We start from the raw sequence: 11223 nt of genomic DNA on the forward strand, positions 1-11223 counted from the left end.
TCCTGAAAGAAAACACTCTTCATTATGGTAACACATCATCTGTTTTGTCTATCACTTTATTTGACTTGCAAATTCTTATTTAAAACTTTTACCTATATGCCATGAAAGATACTGTCCTGTAACTTTTCTTGGTTATATTGTTCTTGTGAGGTTTTAGTATCAGATTTATTCTGGCTGCATAAAATGCTTTGGGAAGTATTCCCTCTTTCCATATGCCAAACAAGGTTTTTGTTGTTGTTGTTGTTGTTGTTGTTGTTGTTGTTTGATATTATTTCTTCCTTATGTGTTTACAAGAACTCACCAGTAAGGCTTGAGTTTTATTTTTTTGTGAAGACTTTAAGTTACAGATTCAATTTCCCCAAAACATATAGGGCTGTTCAGACACTATTTTTTTATTATGTCACTTTTGGCAAGTTGTCTTTCATGAGGAAATTTTCCTCTCATTTACCCATCTTCTTTCTGGGTTGTTGCAGAGTATTCTCAGTCCAGGCTTCCAGAATTCCCGTCTCTGCTCAACTACCATTAAGAGATTAAGTTAATTATGGACAAAAATTCTTTTCAAGCTATTAGGTAAGTTTACTAGCTATAAATGAATGATATATTGGATATATATTGGGTAATTTTCCATATCTTTCTAATAACAATCAACCATAACCAATAATTAAGTAAAGAACTTTTTGTATTTTGTATCACTTAAGTAATTTTTTTCTATAAGTTTTTGTTTTTATAACTTTTGCAAATGAATTTTTAGTAACTTAAGTGAGAAAACTAGTAAAAAGTTTGAAAGGATTGAAGACTCTTTTGTGCATGTTTCTCCATCCACTGCCGTATAGTCAGTCACCAGTTGATCATCTAAACATCCCCCTGATAAGCCATCAATGTGGCATAATGTGGATATGTTTCATAATAAAACTAAGAAGAACTTTTGCATGTCTTGATAATGTTAAAACATCCTAATAATGTGAAAAAGCCAATTAACCATTAGGATTTTGTTAGCTTGCACCTAAAATAGATATTTTTTTGACTATTATATCCTTTATTTAATCTTAAGTAATTCTGAAGGCACTTCAATATGTGGGAACTAAGATGTTAACCAATATACCTGAATTTGGGGAAATATAGAATTTGTTATAATATAACTAAACGATACTTATGCAAAATATATATGCTATTTAAATATTTAATTTCATTAATAGTAAATAAATAAAAATATTAAGACTAATTCATTAATTTGTGAAATGGCAATACTAGACATTTGGGAATTTTGGCTTATTTCTTCATTATATCTTAGAAAGCTTTTAGCTATTCCCAACACAAAGTACAAAATTTTACTTATTTGAAACTAGACTTAAGAATATTTTATCAAACTAGACTTAAGAATATGCTTCATCTTGTCTAATCAACCAAAGAGATATTTATTTTTATCAACCATAAAGGAAGAGGGTTTTCACTTTACACCATTCTATAAAATGATTTAAAAAATCAGGCAATAAGAACTGTCTGCCTGATTTTGTTTGTGAGTTGATTGATGTTTTTGTTCTCTTGCTTTGCTGGATATTCTTGGAAGGGTGTAAGTTTAGTGAAGGATCAAAATGGAGGGCATGCATGCTCAGAGGACAGTCTTCCACAAGTATAAATTGAATATTCTGAGAATTCTGTTACATCTCAATAAACATCATCAGTGTTTCACACACCAGATGTAAAGTACTCTGAAACCCAGCAGTGGCTGCCCTTCTTGAGCATTTTGATGCTTTCCTTCTCCCACTACCTGGGTAGGTTCCTATTGATGCTTGATTGGCATGACAAATAAACACTTGGTTCCTACTGCCAAATATCCCTTTTAAGACCTCTCTCTAGAACTCAGTTCCTCATTATCCATAATTTAAACTTGTAAACCACTTACTTTCTATGCCAATGTGAGTGTGATTTTGTGCCCAAGGAAATAGATTTGTTAGAATTTAATACACAAATACAAATATATGACCAGCTTTCTCTGTAGGTAATTATTTGGTGATCTTATGGATGACAATTCTGTTTAAATATACTATAATATTGAGATTTCATCACTTAAGTATTCAGTCTTTTGTATCCTCAGTATTAAAGTCCATGGATCTTTCACTGGGTAGAGTCATCCTTAAACTACTGACTGCTTGCCCTATAGGGAAGAAACAGTTGAAAATTAGTCTCAGTACTAGTAAGGAGGGAAAAAGTACTGCCCGGGTTAGAAAAGATAATTGGGATAATGGAAAGTGAAGCCTAGTATACAGGTTAAATATTTGAGATGCAAGAAGATGTCTTCTTATAGATTCTTCAAAGATTTGCCTATGTTTAATTCTATAAAAATATATTTATTTTGTAAGTGAGATTAATTGTAAAATGTAATTTAATAGAAGTTGGTGACTATATTTTTAATCCATTCATGTAAATTATTTTAATGTAGAGAAGAATGATATCTCCCTTCTACTGTATTTGGAAGGGCTTTCAGTTAAACAAATATCTCTTCTATGTGTATTAAAGATTTTTCTTTTCTAAATACAGGAGATGTGTACAGACTGAGATTAAACTATGGGAAAGAAAAAGACAAGACACAGAGCTTATCTTATGGCTAACTCTGCATTTTCCATTAAGCCATCGTTACAGTAGTTTTGGAATTCTTTGTGAGCCTAATATTAGTATCATGGAACTTTACAGCTGATAAAGACAATCTAATTTACAGCCTTCATTTCCCAGATGATGAACCAAGTTCTCCTAAATCCCAGTTCAGAATTGATTTCACAATATCAAAATGTCATTGTCTCCTTACATATGCATTTTTATCTATAATTGTTTCAGGAATGGAACTGATAACTGTAAGAGAATAATTTCCAGATTAGTCAGCATATTGAAATAATTTTTGAATAAGTACTTTAGACAAAACACGTTGTTTTAGTAGCACTATGATATTTTGTTCAAAAACTGAGCAGCCATTTTGCTTATTTTCATGTTATGTAAAGATATTGAAATAACACTATTAGCATGAAAGCCTTACAAATGAATATGAAATATAGTCAAAACTCTCCCTTAGCTAAGCAGAGTTATCATAAATAGCACACACATCCTTTGAAATTTCCATTTAAAAAAAGCATAAAGCCTTCAAGTGAGAAATACTAACAAACAGTTCATCTTTAATTAGAGTTCAAATTACTTACACTTTAAAGCATGGAACTTCACTAGAAATCCTTTTTTTTTTAAAAAAAAAATTCACAGTGTTTTAAATTTTATGCAGTGCTTTGAGTATTGAGTGTCCAGTAGCTCTGGATCCTTCTGTTACATGACTTATTTTGAACAAAGAGCGGACTTCTTGGAATGCATACTGTGGCATTTCACTGAATGAATGCCTAAGTAGATCAAGAAGTTAAATTTAAATTTTTTCTGACTTAACAGAGAATATTTTAGTGCTACACAATAGAGAACTGAAAGCCAGCTTAGTCACTCAGAATGTTAGAAGTTGTGTGAAGTAGAAGTTACCTGGGAGAAGTGTTACCATATGGTACATAGATGTTTGAAGCTATTCAAACAATACAATTATCAGATCTGTAAAATTCAACTGACTAAGAATATTTACTGGTTAGAGATATTCTGTCTTGAGCAATTTTCTCTCCCCCTTCTTCTGACTTCAGAAAGTGGGATACCATGGAAAAAATAAAAAATATGAAGTGAAATAACTATTAAAAATTACCTAAAAAATAAAAATAAAATAATAAAATAAAAAATAAATAACAATTACCTAATCACTGTTCTTCCAGGTTAGGTGTATTTTGGTCACTACTTCCTATGCTCATCTAAAACTGTGGGACCACATTTTGTGAATCACTGCTTTGAACCTCTTGACCCTACTCTACCTTTTCTTCACATCTATTGCAATTGCCTCCTATCCTGGAGGAAAGGTCATCCTGTTTGTTTGGTCATCCTGATTGAACGCGTTCCCCTCTTCTGAGCTGCGTTTGGAAGATATCAATCGTAAGAGTATTTTTAGTGTAGGGAAACAGCATTTGCAAAGCTCTGACTCTTGAACTGAGGTGGATTCTACTACTGGGGGTTAGAATATAGTGGAGATGAGAAAGCTGGGAAGTTCCTCTGGGGTGGGACTAGGAAGGATGAAGTATCTCAGTCTCAGGAGATTGCATTTAATCCTATAAGCAATAGGAAAGATGGCAGGCTTGTTTTCTGTTTTCATTACTCTCTTTCTGTTTGAGTCTACACTTTAAAGTTTTTCAGTTCAGAGCCACCTGGGTGGCTCAATCAGGAAGTGTCTGAATCTTGATTTTGGCTCAGGTCATGATGTCATGACTGTGGGATCAAGCCCCTAGTCAGGCTCCACGCTAACCAAGGAGTCTGCTTAAGATTCTCCCTCTCTCTCCCCCAATTCCTCACTCTCTCTGTCAAATAAATAAATAAGTCTATAATTTTTTTTTCCTGTTAAGTAGTGGGTTTTCTTGTTGTTAGAGTTGCTCCCAACTGTATCTCAGCTAAATTTACTGAAATGTCAGTTATCAAAGCAATAAATTTCAGATTTTATAAAAAAAAATAACAATGTATTAAACCAAACCTCCACAAGGTCCAGGAGAATGAGTAGTAGTTTAACTATTAGAACAAAAATAAACATTTCAGAAAAAGATAACAGAACACAGTTTCTGCAATTTCCCTCCCCCCATATCTAACATGGAATAAAAACTACTAGACTTCAAAGAAACAGGAAAATATGTAATTGTGAAAAGTTTCTTAGAAAATGTTCAATAGAAAAGCCCCTGAAATATGCAAGATATTAGAAATAACAGACAAGGGCTTTAAAGGAACCATGTCCAAAGGGCTTAATGTGAGATTGGAGACAACAGAAGAAAGTGTCAGTGAACTTGAACATAAACAATGAAAGTTATTCAGTCTGGAGGTAGAGGGGGAAAATGTAAACAAATAAAAAAAAATGCACAGAGTCTCACTGACCTGTGATAAACATGAAGTGGTCTGCAAGTGGAGTTATACAAGGAAAAGAGAGAATAGGGCAGAAAATATTTGGAGAAATTTTTCACAAATTTGGCGACAAGTCAGAAACTCAGCTAACTATAGTTGAAAGAAAGTAGATGAAAAACACCATAATTAAACTACAAATGAATACCAAAGAGTAAGAGTCTTAAGCAACAAGAGGAGGAAAAAGATATATTCAGGGGGATAGCAATATGAATTAAATGACCTGATTGTTCATTAGAAAAAAAAAAATTACTTGCAGTGGGATGCCCGGGTGGCTCAGTGGTTGAGCATCTGCCTTTGGCTCAGGGCATGATCCTGGGGTCCCGGGATTGAGTCCCACATTGGGCTCCCCACAGGGAGCCTGCTTCTCCCTCTGCCTGTGTCTCTGCCTCTCTTTCTGTGTTTCTCATGAATAAATAAATAAAATCTTCAAAAAGAAAAAAAGATGAAGACCATGGAATAACATCTTCAACGTGCTAAAAGAAATCAGAATTCTATGTCCAGCAAAAATATTCTTTAACGATGAGGATTTAAAAAGATTTTTTTCAATAAAGCCAAAACTGAGATCATTCATTCTAAAGGTCTACACTACTAGAAATGCTGAAGATTTTAGATGCTGAAATGTAATCTGGCAGACGGCTTTTGCTACTTTTTGTATTCGTCCCGTTGCATGTCGTGGACTTATACAAGGTAGGTGCTTAATAAACAATTTCTTGCAATCCATGTTTGTAAGTAATTAAGAAATAAGGAGTAGTTTTGGACCAATTATCTGAGTGATCAATGGCTCATTTTCCAACTTCTGTAATTTTTGTGTTCTTAGCTTAGTTGTTTTCCCTGGCATTTGAGGATTTTGATTCACCTGTACTCTCCAAAAATTTTACTAAAACCAGCTCAATATAGGGAGAGGGAATGAGATTTGTGGTATCCAAACAGAAATTCTGATTAACCAACAATTTTCCTTGAAAGATTTATGATTTTATTTTATTACTGCCTGAAGCACCCAAGTAATTGCCTTTTGTTCCGGGGAATTCCACATTATCACAGTGTAGCATATTTAAATATCCCTACCTTTAGACACAGTGCAATTTAAAAAGTATTAGCATGCATTTCGTTGGGATAGGCTTTAAGCTATGGCCTGTAAAAAAAGAATTATGAGAAATATTCTGTGGCTGTGTGTTTTCTTTCCAGGAGAAAAATTTATTACAGCACCAAACCTTCCCTTCTGTATCTTAATTTTCTTAATTTCCAAAACTAGAGTAAAAACTCCTCATGAATAGAATAGAACTTGGGTCTTGAAATCCTTTGGTGCAGTGCTGTCTACTTAGTAGCTGCTACTGGTGAATAAAAGAAAAAATAAATAAATGAATTGCCTAAATAATCAACTGAGTGGTTGGGTACACAATTTTCTAAGTTATAGTTATTCTTAGGTTAATATTGAAGAAGCTGGATGGTTTGCCACACAATCTAATTATTTAAATGTTGTTGACCTTCTAGGCAAACACCCTAAGTGTATCTAGAACTCCTCATTTTGGAGTTCTATTCTCTATTCTCATTTTGGCTCCCTGCATTCCACTGAAATTCTCTTTGTCAAGGTCACAATGATTTTCATTTTCCTGAATGCAGGGGCTTTCTTTCCATCCTCATCATATTCCAAATCTTGGAAACAATAACACCCACCCTCACATTGAGACTCTTTTTCTTCTGGTTTCTTTGCTTTGTTTTCCTTCTAGTTCACAAGCTTCTTAGGTATATAATTTTATTGTACATTATTTTGGTCATTTGTTGAAATTGTTGTAATTTCTTCCCAATACATTGATGACAATCAACATATTTCCTGATAATATATCCTTGAATTCCTATGAATAGCTCTCTGAGGGTTACTAGCTTATGGCCATTTTTAATCACTTCCAAAGGTTTTTCTATTCTACATATTCATAAGCAGGTTTGCATTAAGTGCAGAAGGGAAGGGGAGCTCTTTCATGTATTTTGATCTCAGAAGTACATATGCTAGCTTTGAAAATGATAGAAAAACGCTTCCCATTTTTCTAAGCTTCACTATTGTATATAGCACCAGCTACATCTGCAGTAAACTGCTAAGGGAAGAATTCTTAAATAAGTTTAATAAGTTCTTTAATACATTTTAATTGTTATCATAGTTACTTACTCAGAATTTTTTTTTTCCTTCTGGAGTCAGGTTCCAACCTTTTCAGAAAAATATCTATTTCATTAATGTTTTCAAGTTTATCAGTAGGTCTATGACAAGCAGTCTCTTAAAACTAATTCATATTTCTTCTTTTTCTCCTGTTTTATGTCTAAAATTATTTTTTCATTTATTGCATTTGTCAGAGAGTTTATATTGTATCTTACCACACCTCCTCCTCATTCCCACTCTCCATACACATGCAAAAGCAAAAACATGCACACTAGAAAACACAATTTTTGGGGATCCCTGGGTGGCACAGCGGTTTGGCGCCTGCCTTTGGCCCAGGGTGCGATCCTGGAGACCCGGGATCGAATCCCACGTCGGGCTCCCGGTGCATGGAGCCTGCTTCTCCCTCTGCCTATGTCTCTGCCTCTCTCTCTCTCTCTCTCTCTTTCTCTGTGACTATCATAAATAAATAAATAAAAATTAAAAAAAGAAAAGAAAACACAATTTTTAATTTTATGAACTGTTTCTGTCCAAAAAAATTTATAAATGATCATTTTCTACCTTGATCCCATTTATTTCCATTCCAGTACTCTCTATTAACTATTTTTGTCCCTTCTGTGTTCTTTAGTTGAATTATCTATATTAATTTCTTCTTCTTTCTTAATCACATAATAAGATTTTTTTCAAAGATTTTATTTATTTATTCATGAAAGACACCAAGAAAGGAGCAGAGACACAGGCAGGGGGAGAAGCAGGCTCCCTGCCGCTCCATCCCAGGACCCTGGGATCATGACCTGAGCCAAAGGCAGACACGCAACCACTGAGCCCCGCAGGTGCTCCCATAAAGCCTCCTTTAAGGCATATCACTTTATCTCTGAGCATACATTTGGCTGTCTGTCCCACAAGTTCCCATTTTTCTTTTCTTTATATCTAAGAATTTTATTAATGAAGATTGTATTTTCTATCTGAACAAATCATTTCTTTGGGAATCTTTTTGAATTAAGGTTTAAATTCTTACTCTGTGTAGGGCTCTCTCCCTCTGTGAAATATGATATTCCATTAATGTCTGGTACTTGCCAATCAGCTCTCCATTCATCCCTGACACCCTGTGCCCATCAGTTTCCCTGGTGATTCTACAAGTCGTACATGCTTTTGCTAAACATATGTAAAATTTCCATCCTGCATAGTTTTGGAGAAAATATAATTTGTAACTTCTTCCTGTTTTTTTTTCCCGTCCCTTCTCCTTGATGCTTTGCAGGATTTCTAGGAGAGCAATGGAAAGATAAGTAACGAAGTCATTTCTACTTTTTTTTTTAGATTGAATTTGTAAAATATTTATAGTGACTTAATAACTCTGCTATGGCAGAAAGGATCTCTCTCTGCCACAGTGTCTGCTCACTGAATATATGAATATACTTTTTATAGCATCTCATCACTACTGAAGTTAATTTTAAATTAAACTTTTTCAGCAACTAATCTAACTTTAAGTTAATTAATGTTCAGGCATCCTGTGTCTATTCAAAGAAAGTATGATTAACATTTTAGAAGCTAAATTGAATTTATACCTAGGGAATTGTAGGAAGAGTGGTAGCTGGATTAGAAGATATTTCGCAGGATAATAATAAAAATAAAATGAATCCAGAGAAAAACAGTGAATTCTGTATTCGAATGTCTCTAATATTTAGAAAACTAAGTAAATCACTAGAATAGTCTTTTTTTTTTTTTTTTGGTGGACTTACTAAGTATTCATATGACGGAGTGAACTATTCTGTGACTTCTTTTATGAGTTTGATCTGGTTCATTTGTATGTATGATATGACCAAACTAATTGGTATTTTGCACTCCTTTAGCTTTTGCATATAAAATGAAAGGCTATCCAAATTTTTAAAAATTAGGGAAGGAAATTACTATCTATTAGTGTAAATTTTAAAATATCTCTTTAAAAGAAGTATTATCAAGTTCCTAATTTTCATGCTTTTAGTAATAGGCTCCATATAATAATCAATACACAAGATCTACTCATCCAAGTTACACATAAGCTTTCTACATAGAAGCTTATTATTCCTCACAGTTGTATAGTCTTTCCTCCTGCTAACAAAATTGTCTCCAAAAATTCTAGTGGTAGATTTATATTAATGAAGACTAACCTGTCTCATAATATTACATTGCATGCATTTTTCAAACTCTCATATATCATTACCGTTAAAAGTTGCTGCATTCTGCTTGGTTAATTTCTAACACTATAGTTTGGACACAATTTTGAACACAGCATGTTGTGTTCTTTATACTCTTATTTCACAGTTATAATTCAATCCTTCCATTGTTATATGATTCATAGTTTACAGGTTTGAGTGGAATCTGCTTCTGAGAGTAAACTAAATACTTCTGTCAAAAGTAACAACATTGTGGTTATTTTGTTAATAATTTCTATGATACCTATATTAATGTATTTTTATATAGTTCGCCGCCAGCCGCACAGCCCAATTTCCTTAATAACTTAATCGTGATATACACAAAATTTGATCTTTCTTTTCTTTTAGGTCTTACTTCAAATGGTATCTTCTTGGTAAGACTTTCCCTGGCCATCCTATTTAAAAATATACCTCCAATATTCCCTACCCTGATTTATTTCACTCCATAACATTTACCTCCCTCTGATATTTTATATTTCACTTATGTATTTGTTTATGGTTTGCCTCCCCTTTCTAGAATTCAAGTTTTAGGCTGTCAGAGATATTATAAGCCTTTGTCCATGCTCTAATCACTGGTACTAGAATAGATTCTGGAATGTAGTAGTTCTCAACAAATATTTGTTAAATAAACAAAAAGAAAATCCAGGATGAAATAGACTATATATAATGTCAAGGGTATTACAGGAAGTAATGGAGAATATTTTTAAGTAAAACATTTTTTATTATATTACACAATATAGCATTTTAATATCTTGGTAAGGTGTGCCAACAAAAGATGGTCTATATAAGTTTCTGTATTCTCACATGATATGTAGAGTTGTATAAAGACATAATATTTGATGGAATCTTAAGAAAATAAGAATGAAGTTCTCAGTACTCTGGATTCATATTGACAATATAGATGTTAAATGATGAGCTGAGTATGTGCTTTGAAGTGTAGGGTATAGTAGAAGCTAGAAAACTGAATGAGATATGCTAGTGACAGTTTGCTTCTCCATTTCCAGACGCTGTGTCTCATTCAGTCATCTTCACTGTAACTGCTTCTTCCTGCCAAGAACAACATAAGAACTTGAAAAATATAAGACGGCTCTGTCTCTACTGATTTCCCCCCTATCTTCTGGTATGCTTAGTACCAGATAAATCAAGACTCCCAGTATAATTGGCTCCTCTATGGCTTAAGGTGCTCTTCGATGTCTAACGAGCAAAGTGTTCTATTATAACCAAGTAGGTAGGGGCATCGATACCAAACGGCCAATACTGGATCATAGCTCATTTTGGCACCAGTGCCTGATGCAGGATGAAGGAAGTAGCAATATGCCAGGTGGAGATAAAACACTTAGCTGGCTGATTACATCAAATTGCTTCCAAAATAATCAGCCGGGACACATTTACCAAATTGGCATTTCAAATCATTATAAGGAAGTTGAATTAATTACCTAGTTATATAGCTTAATATTATGTGCTCAGTATGTGCCGTTAGTAGGCACTTAAAAATGCTAATTATTACATATGGAAGGAAAAATAGAGTAAAATTACAACTGATTTTTTTTTTTGGTAATGTTAGACTTTACATTATGAGTCTGGAATAGTATCTTAATTATAAACTCTGTTAGTTATCAATGAATGTTTTCGATTAACCTGAAATGTGTACTGAAGCATCAGCAGAGAAAATTAGGAAAAATAGACTGCACCCTACAATATTCAGCACCTGAATTTCCTTGTGTCATTCTCTATTTAGAGTCCATCAAAATTTGACTGCAACTCCTTTTAAAATTTTCCTAGTTCTTCATTACTGTGTGTCTGCCAGCTCCTGGATCACAATTCAGCCGTGGTGTGTCCTGTAAAAATTCTTCTTGATTAAAAGGCTTTATTGGGTGG

At 33.6% G+C, this 11223-nt stretch overlaps 1 long non-coding RNA gene across 1 annotated transcript; it reads left to right on the forward strand.

The window, feature by feature from the left end:
- The first annotated feature begins 471 nt into the window (after positions 1-471).
- Positions 472-10556, forward strand: LOC121481464. The gene is made up of 3 exons (XR_005985295.1): positions 472-570; positions 9694-9719; positions 10350-10556. It is a non-coding gene; the product is annotated as an uncharacterized LOC121481464 (long non-coding RNA).
- Positions 10557-11223: the final 667 nt, after the last annotated feature.

This window comes from Vulpes lagopus, chromosome 23 (genome assembly GCF_018345385.1).
Source record: "Vulpes lagopus strain Blue_001 chromosome 23, ASM1834538v1, whole genome shotgun sequence".
NCBI classification, from domain to species: Eukaryota; Metazoa; Chordata; class Mammalia; order Carnivora; family Canidae; genus Vulpes; species Vulpes lagopus.